The following is a 10,621-nucleotide window of genomic DNA, read 5'->3' as shown; positions in this document are numbered from 1 at the left end:
TAAAATAGTTTTTCCACGTAGTGTCCAACGCCTGGTTTTCTCTGCCCCAAAGGCACAATCTGTGAGGCTTGTGGTTTCAGAAGAGAAAATGAAGGATGGAACCAGTACGGAAAGCTGGTTCCTGGGGCAGAAATGTCATTTTGGCTGCCGGGCACAGCAACCCCGGAGGGGTCTCCCGCCTCCCGGCCGGAGCCAAGCACCTTCCACGGGGGTGTGACGCACGCAGGCGGCGCGCCGCAGTCTTGGGAGACGGCAGGTGCAGCGGCGTGATTCTGGGTGCTCCGCTCAGGTCCCACAGGTCGCCTGCCAGTGGCCGGGCTGCCGGGCAGGGTACAAAGGCAGGGGGGTCGGCGAGAACAGGCGGCGGCCGAGCTTCCCAGCAAGCGTCAGGGCCTGGAGCGGGGAACTGCAGGGCTTCGTGGGTCGAAGGCAAGAGCCGCGGCTCCAGCCGGCCGCGCCCACACGAGGGGCCCCTGCCGGCCCGTCTCCCACCCGCTTCGGCGCTCCCCCTCGGTGCGATCCGAACGTCGCCGTGAGGGTGTCGCTGGAGAACCTGGCCTGGAAGAGGTCGGGCGGAGTCACAATCAAACGATTCGGGAGGAGCCGCCGGGCAGGCCAGCGGACGCACCTGGACCCGCAGCGCGACCCGGTCCCACAGCCACCGCCGCCGCCGCCGCCGCCGCACCTGGTCCGCGGGCTCCCAGGCGCCCCCGCGCGTGCGCGGCCTGAGTCTGCGTCGGGAGGTCCAGCCTCGGGACCGCCGGCGCCCCGCCCCCGCCGGGCTCCGCTCCTTCCGCTGCGCTGCCGGAAGTGCGTGTCGGCCTCGGGGGCGGGCCGCCGCCGGGAGAGTCGTCGCGATGCGGCTCCGCGGGTCGGCCCCTGCCAGCGCCGGACGTCCCGGCTTTCCCGGACTAGTGGTCGGAGGAGGGCGGACCCGGAGCCCTGGAGCCGGCGGGCGGGAGCGAGAGGAGGAAGTCCGGCCGGCAGACGGGCGCCGGGGTCGGCGGAGGGATCTGGGGCCGGGGCGGCGCGCGTGAACCCCGGGCAGTTCCTTCCGCGGGTGCGCGCGCAGGTGTTTAAAGGGAAGGCGGCCGCGGGGGCTGCGGGTTCCTCCGCTCGCCCGCGAGGTACTGTGGTCCCGACGCTTAGGGGGTGCGGTCCGCTGCTCTGGCTCTTCACGTGAAAGCCTGACAGCTGCAGGTTGCCGATTCTAATGAATCTCTCCGTGCCTCCCGAGGAGACTCCACCGGGGCGGGACGGGCCCTGGAGCAGCAGCTCTCTCTTCTGCCCCGCGCCTTGCAGAATCTCGTGCAATCTTTCCGACTCTGAAGCCCATGCTAGTTTTTTTTTTTTTTTTTTTTCCCCTTCCTTTTTTTTTTTTTTTCTGGAGGTCAGAGGCAGCTCAGAGAGCACACAGACTTCGGCTACAAAATGGGTGGACTCCTGGGAGGATGCTACCTCACTGTCAGGGCTTCGGACATGAACTTTAAACATGAGGTGGTGGGCAGGGTTCATAGATGGGAAAGGACCGTGTCTCGAGGAATGCCTCCTGCAGTTACGGTGGTGAAGGGAATGTATGTATACCGTCTGCTTCAGTTCAGCCACTATTTACAGTGCGGGTCGTGAGCACTGCTGCTCTCCTGTCGCAGGCTCTGCTCGGACCCCTTTCCTACCCAACCAGTCTCAAGTTTTTTTTTCCATCAGTGTTGTTTATAGTAGGTAAAGAAAGCTTCAAGTAAAGTAACATTTGCTAATGAAACTGCAGGCATCAAATTCTGTTGCAATACTTTCAAAAGCAGAATGCTAAGCTAGGTGAGTTTCGACGTCTTATCACCTGAAGTATATGTACCTTGAGAAAGAGAAATATGCAACGAAAAAGTTATCTATGGGTAGTAAAGGCTCTGTATGTCTTTATTATGGAAAATTTTTATGCCTCTCTTGAAAGTGGTTTTATTAAAAGCAATAAAATTTGTTAAAGTGAAAAAAAAATTATGGAAATATGGAAGAAATGCTTTCGATTTTCAACATGCTAGTTATGTAAAGGGAATTTTGGAAACCATAAAGGATGGATATGGAGCTTAGACTGCATTTCACATCTCAGGCGTAATCTGAAGAACATGTAGTGTTCTTGTAATCTTTTATAGCTAGAAATTGATTTTTTGTTGTTGCTGAGGAAAAGATACCGTCATCATATTCACTTTATCTAAAAAAGGAAAACCATTTATTGAGCCAGTGTAATTTATTGAATTTCTCTGGAGCTACAGATAGTAACAAAATGTCATTTAAAGTTTCAGAACCAAAATGAACTCTTTACTTTGGCCTCAATGTGAGATTTATGAACACAAATACAAGACTGGGCAATCATGCTGAACATACTCAGGATGTGCCCGCTATTAACAATGAAAGCTACGTGTATTTTCTTTTGCAAATAACATACATTACAAAACACATTTAAAAAACCTACATTGCCAGACACATGATAGATGCTTCATAAATATGTAATATATATTTTTAAGTTATTAAACCTGATAATAAACATTCTTGAGTCTATGACTCAAGATTAAGACTTAAATTGTGGAATTTCTGTGTGGTATTTCCCTATTCTATCTTTCCTGAGCTAACCAGTATCCTGAAGTTTGTTAATCACCCCCTGACTTTTAAAAACATATAGTTTGGGACGCCCAGGTGGCTCAGTGGTTGAGCGTCTGCCTTTGGCTCAGGGCGTGATCCTGGAATCCTGAGATCGAGTCCCACATCGGGCTTCCTGTGAGGAGCCTGCTTCTCCCTCTGCCTGCGTCTCTCCCCCTCTGTGTCTCTGTCTCATGAATAAATAAATAGAATCTTAAAACAAACAAACAAACAAACATGGTTTTATATTTATCTGTCTATACCTATAGATCTATTTGCTTATTATTGCTTATTTCAGGGCCTTTTGAAAATAGTATCAGCCTGCTTTAGATTTCTGTAACTTGTTTCACTTATTCAAAATTATGTTTCTAAAATTGCTTCAAATTGTGTCATTCATGCAGCATTAGTTTCTTTTTATTGCTGTGAAATATACCACTGTGCAAATATACCATAGTTCATGTGTGCATTTTCCTGATACTGGATGTTTGAATTGTCTCTAGCTCTTTGCTATTATAAATGATGACATGATTTTTCTTGCATGTATCTCCCGGCCCATGCGTTAAGAATTGTTTTAGGGTTACATTTAGGTTTGGGAGTGGAGTTGCTGTATTAGAGGGCATGTGGATATTAAATTTTACATGATAATGCTACTACATTGTCTTTTAAAATGTACCCATTATACTTTCACCAGCACTTGGTATTTTCTGTTGTCTTCCATTTGCCACTCTAGTAGGAGTAAAATTATGCCTAATTGGTTCTTTTAATTTGCATTGTTTATGTTTTTAAAATATGTTTGAGTAACTTTTCATGTATTTTTTGACCATTTGTATTTCTTTCTCTCTTTTGTAAGATTTTATTTATTTATTTGACAGAGAGAGAGCCAGAGAGCACAAACAGGGGGAATAGCAAAGGGAGAGGGAGAAGCAGGTTCCTTGCTGAGCAAGGAGCCCAACATGGGGCTGATCCCAGGACCCTGGGATCATTACCCGAGTTGAAGGCAGACACTTAACTGACTGGTCCACTCAGGCGCCCCAACCATTTGTTTCTTATTGTGTGCCATGTTTGTTTATGCATTTTAGTCATTTGTGGGAGGTTTTCCTCCCTTCCTTTCTTGCTAAGTATAATTGACAACAAATCTTATTAGTTTCAGGTATACATCACAGTGATTTGTTATTTTTATACATCATGTGATGATCCCCATGATCTATCACTATCCAAAGTTATTTTAATACTACTGTCTATATTCCCAATGCTACATATTATATCCCCAAGATTATTTTTTAACTGGAAGTTTGCACATCTTAATTCCCTGTACCTATTTTGCCCAACCCCTAAACCTTCCCCACTCTGTGGTAATCAATTTGTTTCCCATATTATGAGTCTGTTTCTGTTTTGTTTTTTTAGAATCCATATATGGGTGAAATCATGTGGTATTTTTTTTTCTCTTTATTACTGATTGACTTACCATAGTTCCCTCAGATTTCATTCTTTTTTTGTGACTAATACACTATTGTGTGTATGTGAATCTATGGATTCATCTATGGATGGACACTTAGATTGCTTCCATATCTTGACTGTTGTAAATGGTGCTGCAGTGAACATAGGGGTGCATATATCTCTTCAAATTGATGTTGATAAATACCCAGAAGTGGGATAGCTAGATTGGTAGTTCTATTTTTAATTTTTTTAAAAGATCTTATTTATTTATTCATGATAGACATACAGACAGAGAGAGGCAGAGACACAGGCAGAGGGAGATGCAGGTTCCATGCCGGGAGCCCGACACAGGACTCAATCCGGGACTCCAGGATCAGGCCCTGGGCCAAAGGCAGGCGCCAAACCGCTGAGCCACCCAGGGATCCCCTATTTTTAATTTTTAAAGGAATCTCCATACTGTTATTTTTTTTAAAGCAGCTGCACATTTTACATTCCTATCAATAGTGATCAATAGTTCTTTTTTCTCCACATCCTCATCAACATTTGTTATTTTTTGTTTTTGATAATAGCCAATCTGAAAGATAACAGGTGCTATCTCATTGAGATTTTGATTTATACTTCCCTGATGATTAGTGATGTTGAACATCTTTTCAAGGGCCTGTTGGCCACCTGGACGTCTTCCTTCAAAAAATTTTTATTCAAGTTCTCTGCCCGTTTTTAAATCAGATTGTTATTGATATGAGGTTGTGTAAGTTCTTAATGTATTTGGATAGTAACCCTTATCTGATGAATGATTTGCAAATATCTTCTCACATTCCTTAAGCTCCCTTTTTGTTTTGTTGATTGTTTCCTGTGCTTGCAAAGCCTTTTTATTTTGGTGTAGTCTCAATTGTTTATTTTTGCTTTTGTTTCCCTTGTGTGAAGGATAGATCCATAAATATGCTGGTAAAATCAATGTGTAAGAGTTGCTGCTTATGTTTTCTTTTAGGAGTTTTATGGTTTCACCTCTCCCATGTAGGTCTTTAATCCATTTTGAGTTGATTTTTGTGTATGGTGTAAGATAGTGGTCCAGTTTCACTCTTTTGCATGATGCTGTCCAGTTTTCCAGCACCTTTGTTGAAGAGACTGTTTTCTTCCCATTGTGTATTCTTGCCTTCTTTGTCATAGATTAGTCAACCCTATGAATGCGGGTTTATTTCTGGACTTTCTATTCTGTTCCATATTCTATATGTTTATTTTTGTGCCAATACCATACTGTTTTGATTTTTATAGCTTTGTAGTATATCTTGAAATTTGGGATTCTGATACTTCCAGATTTGTTCTTTCTCAAGATTGCTTTGGTTATTCAAGGTCTTTTGTAGTTGCATACAAATTTCAGGTTTCTGGGCAGCCTAGGTGACTCAGTGGTTTAGCACCTGCCTTTGGCGGGGCATGTCCTGGAGACCCGGGACCGAGTTCCACATTAGGTTCCCTGCATGGAGCCTGCTTCTCCCTCTGCCTGTGTCTCTGCCTCTCTCTCTCTCTCTCTCTCTCTCTCGGTGTGTGTGTGTCTTTCATGAATGGATGAATAAAATCTTAAAAAAAAAATTCAGGATTCTTTTTCTAGTTCTGTGAAAAATGCTATTCATATTTTGATAGGGATTGCATTGAACCTGTAGATTGCTTTGGGTAGTATGGACATTTTAACAGTATCAATTCTTCCAATCCATGAGCATGGTAGATCTTTCCATTTGTTACTGTTGTCTTCAGTTTTTTTCATCAGTGTCTTATAGTTATCAGAGTATAGGTTTTTCACCTTCTTGGTTAAATTTATTCTTAGAAAAAAAAAAAAAAAAAATAAAAAAAAATAAATTTATTCTTAGATGTTTAATTATTTTTGGTGCAGTTGTAAATGGGATTGTTATAATTCCTCTTTCTGCTACTTTGTTATTCATGTATAGAAATGAAATAGATTTCTGTATATTAATTTTGTATAGTGCAACTTTACTAAACTCATCCATTAGTCTACTAGTTTTTTGGTGGAGTCATTAGGGTTTTCTATGTATAGTATCATGCTATCTGGATATAGTGACAGTTTTACTTCTTCCTTACCAATTTGGAGAACTTTTTTTTTTTTTTCTTGTCTGATTGCTGTAGCTAGGACTTCTAGTATTATGATGGATAAAAGTGGTAAGAGTGGACAGCCTTGTCTTGTTCCTGACCTGAGAGGAAAAGCTATAAGTTTTTCACCATTAAGTATGTTGTTAGCTGTAGGTTTTTATATGTAGCCATTATTGTGTTATGTTTCCTCTAAGCCTACTTTGCTGTGTGTTTTTATTATGAATGGATGTTGTATTTGTCAAATTATTTTTCTGCATTTCTTGAGATGATCATATGGTCTTTATCCTTCCCATTGTTAATGTCATGTACCACATTGTTAGATTCACAAATATTGATACACCCTGCATCCCTGGAATAAATCGTACTTGGTCATGGTGAATGATCAAGTGTATTGTTGAACTCACTTGGTGATTTAATATATTGTTGATTTTGGTTTGCTGATATTTTGTTGAGGATTCTTACATTCATGTTCATTGGGGGTATGATTGTATTTTTTGTTTCTAGAAGTTTATTTAGTTATTTTTAATATGTCTATTTTGATAGTCTGGATGTTTTGGATATATAGGTATAACAGTTAATAATCCTTTATTTCCTGGCTCACGTCACAGTTGTTAAATGGTAGAGCCCAGAGTTAAATTCACGTCTAACTACAAAATCTATTTCTTTTAATTATACCAGTGTTTTCTACTCTTCAGTATATGAATAGATCTTTATTAATGTGCATTAATATGTTTAAAGTCCTTAAAACAGTGTTATCAAATAATGTGTTCAATAAATGCTAGCTATTATTTTTAACATTTTTTCTTAAATGAACTTACCTTTTCAAATTTCTTTACTTTAGTCTTATGCCAAGTAGTACTATTTGTGACATTATCGTTTTGATATCTAATACATTTATTTTAATACAGTTTAAGGAACATACCTATTAAAATATTTATCCATATGTGCTTCAAATATCTTTTGTACCATCAATGTTATCAGTACCACACCGAAGAAAACACAAAAGCTTCTCAATAAACTCTTTCTGAATTAATATTTCTTTAATTCTGTTGTTAAACTAAAGAATAGTTAGATGAGCTAAATGCTCATTTGAAGTCCATTTACCTCCTGTCTGTGTGACTTTGGGCAATTTAATCTCTCTGTACCTCAGTTTTTCTTCTTTAAATTGAAGATAATTTTGGCTATAATTACATTTTTTTTTTAAAATAATTACATTTAAAGGAAGTATTGTATATATAACTTTTTGACATAATGCTTGATACATAGTAAGGACTCATGACTATTAAATAGCATTATGACCTTATTTTAAAGTTGTCCGAGGAGAAATTATAACACTTCAGAAACTGAGCATTTGAACAATCCTTCTGGAAGCTAATAATTTATATACAGGGTATTATTTTAAGGATCTCTCTCTTTTTATGCATAATCTTAAAAATTATGGTGAAATTCACATGTGATAAGATTAACCACTTTAAAGTGAACTATTTAGTGCCATTTCGTACAGTCATGATGCTGTGCATTTTCATCGCTCCAAAAGGAAACCCTGTACCCATTAAGAAGTTGCTCTGCATTTTTTCCTTCTCCTGCCCCTGGTAACTACCAGTTTGTGTTCTGTCTGTATGAATTTTTCTCTTCTGTATATTTCCTATAAATGGAATCATACAATATGTGGACTTTTGTGTTTAGCTTCTTTCATTTAGTAATCTGTTTTCAAGTTTTAGAAAGTGTAGCATATATCAGTACTTCATTCTTTATTATGATTGAATAATATTCCATTGTAAAGTATAAACCACAATTTGTTTATCCATTCTTATATTGATGGACATTTGTACTATTTCTACATTTTGGCTATTGTGAATAGTATTGCTTTGAACCTGTGTGTATGTGTACTTGTTTGAGTACCTACTTTTCAATTCTTTTGGGTATTAACCTAGGAGTGAAATTGCTAGGTCCATGGTAAACCTATGTTTGACTTTTTGAGAAACTGCCAAACGATTTTACACAGTGGTTGAACCATTTTACACTCCCACTAGCAATGTACAAGGGTCTTTCTACACATCTTTACCAACACTTGTTATTTTTCATTAAGAATAAAATATAGTTATTCTAGGGAGTACATATTCAAGTGATACATGATTGTGATTTTGATTTGCATTTCCCTAGTGACTAATGATGTTGAACATATTCTCATGTATGTGAATATTGGCAATTTAAATGTTGTCTTAGAGAGATGACTCAGATTCTATTCAGATTCTTTGCCCATTTTCCAATTGGCTTTTCTTTTTGTTGTTGAGTTATAAGAATTCTTTAGATGTTGAAGATACTAGGCTTTTTGTCAGATATATGATTTGCAAATGTTTTTCCCATTCTGTAGGTTATTTTTTCACTTTCTTGCTAATGTCCTATGCATAAAAGTTTTTAATTTTGATGAAATCCAATTTATCCATTCTTTTGTTATTGTTGCTTGTGTGATATCAACAACCCACTGCCAAATCTAACATCATGAAGACTTAGCCTTGTTTTCTTCTAAAAGTTTTATGGTTTTAGTTCTTGTACTTAGGTTGTTCATACATTTTGAGTTAATTTTTGTATATTGTATGATATAAGGGTCCAACTTCATTTTGCGTGTGTATCCAGTTGTCTCAGCATCATTTGTTGAAGAGATTATTCTTTCCATGTTGAATGGTGTTAGCAAACTTACAGAAAATCAGTTGGCCAAGAATGTATAGGTTTATTTCTGGACTCTTAATATTATTCCATTCATCCTGTATGTCTGTCTGTGTGCCAGCACCACACTTTTTGATTACCGTAGGTTTGTAGTAACTTTTGAAATCAAGAAGTGTAAATTCTTCAACTTTATTCTGCTTTTTAAATACTGTTTCACCTATTTGTGGCCTCTTAAAACTCCATAGGAATTTGATTTTTGGCTTTTGTAGTTCTTCAAGAGTAGCTATTGGAATTTTGACAAAGTGCATTGAATATGTAGATCGCTTTGGGTGATCATCTTAAAAATATTAACTATTCCCATTCAGAACAAGGGGTAGCTTTCCATTTATTTAGATTTCTTCATTTTCTTTTAGCAACATTTTGTAGTTTTTAGTGTACTGCATGCTTGATTAAACTTATTTCTAGGTAGTTTTGGATGTTATTGTAAATGGAATTTTTTTCTCAAATTTTTTTGTTTATTCATTGCTGGTGTTTGGAAATACATCTGATTCTTGTATCCTTTAATTGCTAATTGATAAGTTGTAGTAGTTTTTCTGTGGATTCTTTGGAGTTTCTATATGTAGTCTTATGTCATCTGTAAATACAGATCGTTTTACTTTTTATGCTTTTGTTTCTTTTTCTTGCCTATTTCTCTGGCTAGAACTTCCAGTATAATGCTTCAGAAGTGCTGAAATTAGGCATCCTTATCTTGCCCTGATATTTGGGTGAAAACTTTAGTCTTTCACTATTAAATGTGATGATCATTGTGGGTTTTCCATATGTGTCCTTTATCAGCTTAAGACGTTTCCTTGTTTTCCTACTCTATTAAGTGTTTTTTATAATCATTAAAAAGGGTTGGGTTTTGTCAAATGCTTTTTCTGCATCAATTGAGATGATCATGTGTTTTTTCCCTTCATTATATTAATGTGGTATATATAGCATTGCTTTTCACCTATTAAATCACCCATGCATTCCTGAGATACATCCATTCTTTTACTACGCTGCTGGATTTAGTTTGGTAGTATTTTTTTCCTGAGGATCTATATATGTATATTCATAGGGAACATTTCTTGAGGTATCTTTGGTAATAGGGTAAAATTGGCCTCATAGAATAAATTGGGAGTGCTCTCTTCTGTTCCTTTGGAAGAGTTTGAAGAGTATTGGTTTTAATTGTTTTTTTGTTTTTAATGTTTGGTAGCATTCACAAGTGAAGCCATTTGGTCCTGGACTTTCCTGTGTTGGGAGATTTTCTTCCTTTTTTCCTTTTTCTTTTTAAGTCACTTATTTAATTTCTCCTATTCCTCCTGAGCCAGTTTTGGTAATTATGTGTTTCTAGGACTTTGTCCATTTCATCTAGGTTATCTAGTTTAATTGGTGGACAATTATTTATAGTATTTTATTTTAAAAAAAATTTCTGGGGATCCCTGGGTGGCGCAGCGGTTTGGCGCCTGCCTTTGGCCCAGGGCGCAATCCTGGAGACCCGGGATCGAATCCCACGTTGGGCTCCCGGTGCATGGAGCCTGCTTCTCCCTCTGCCTATGTCTTTGCCTCTCTCTCTCTCTCTCTGTGTGACTATCATAAATAAATAAAAATTAAAAAAAAAAATTTCTGGAGAGTTGGTTGTAATGTCCCCATTGTAATTTCTGATTTTAGTTATTTGCATCTTCTCCTTTTTCTTTCTCGTCTAGCTAAAGTTTGTCAGTTTTATTGATTTTTCCCCCTTAAGAACAAACCTTTCGTTTTATTGATT

The 10,621-nt window shown here is 38.8% G+C and overlaps 1 protein-coding gene across 5 annotated transcripts in view; it reads left to right on the top strand.

Annotated features, from left to right (window-relative positions):
• The first annotated feature begins 830 nt into the window (after positions 1 to 830).
• The window catches only part of AKAIN1 (A-kinase anchor inhibitor 1), an 84,667-nt gene continuing 74,876 nt past the window's right edge, over positions 831 to 10,621 (top strand). For 3 of the 5 annotated variants that reach the window (XR_005362612.1, XR_005362613.1, XM_038543748.1), the window contains exon 1: positions 831 to 1,812. The gene's annotated coding sequence lies outside the window, so the exon portion shown is untranslated. The remainder of the gene's footprint in view (positions 1,813 to 10,621) is intronic. The other 2 variants (XR_005362614.1, XM_038543749.1) reach the window with 1 other exon arrangement.

The sequence above is a fragment of the Canis lupus genome, chromosome 7 (assembly GCF_011100685.1).
Source record: "Canis lupus familiaris isolate Mischka breed German Shepherd chromosome 7, alternate assembly UU_Cfam_GSD_1.0, whole genome shotgun sequence".
Taxonomy (NCBI): domain Eukaryota; kingdom Metazoa; phylum Chordata; class Mammalia; order Carnivora; family Canidae; genus Canis; species Canis lupus.
This window is presented reverse-complemented; position numbering and strand designations above follow the sequence as displayed.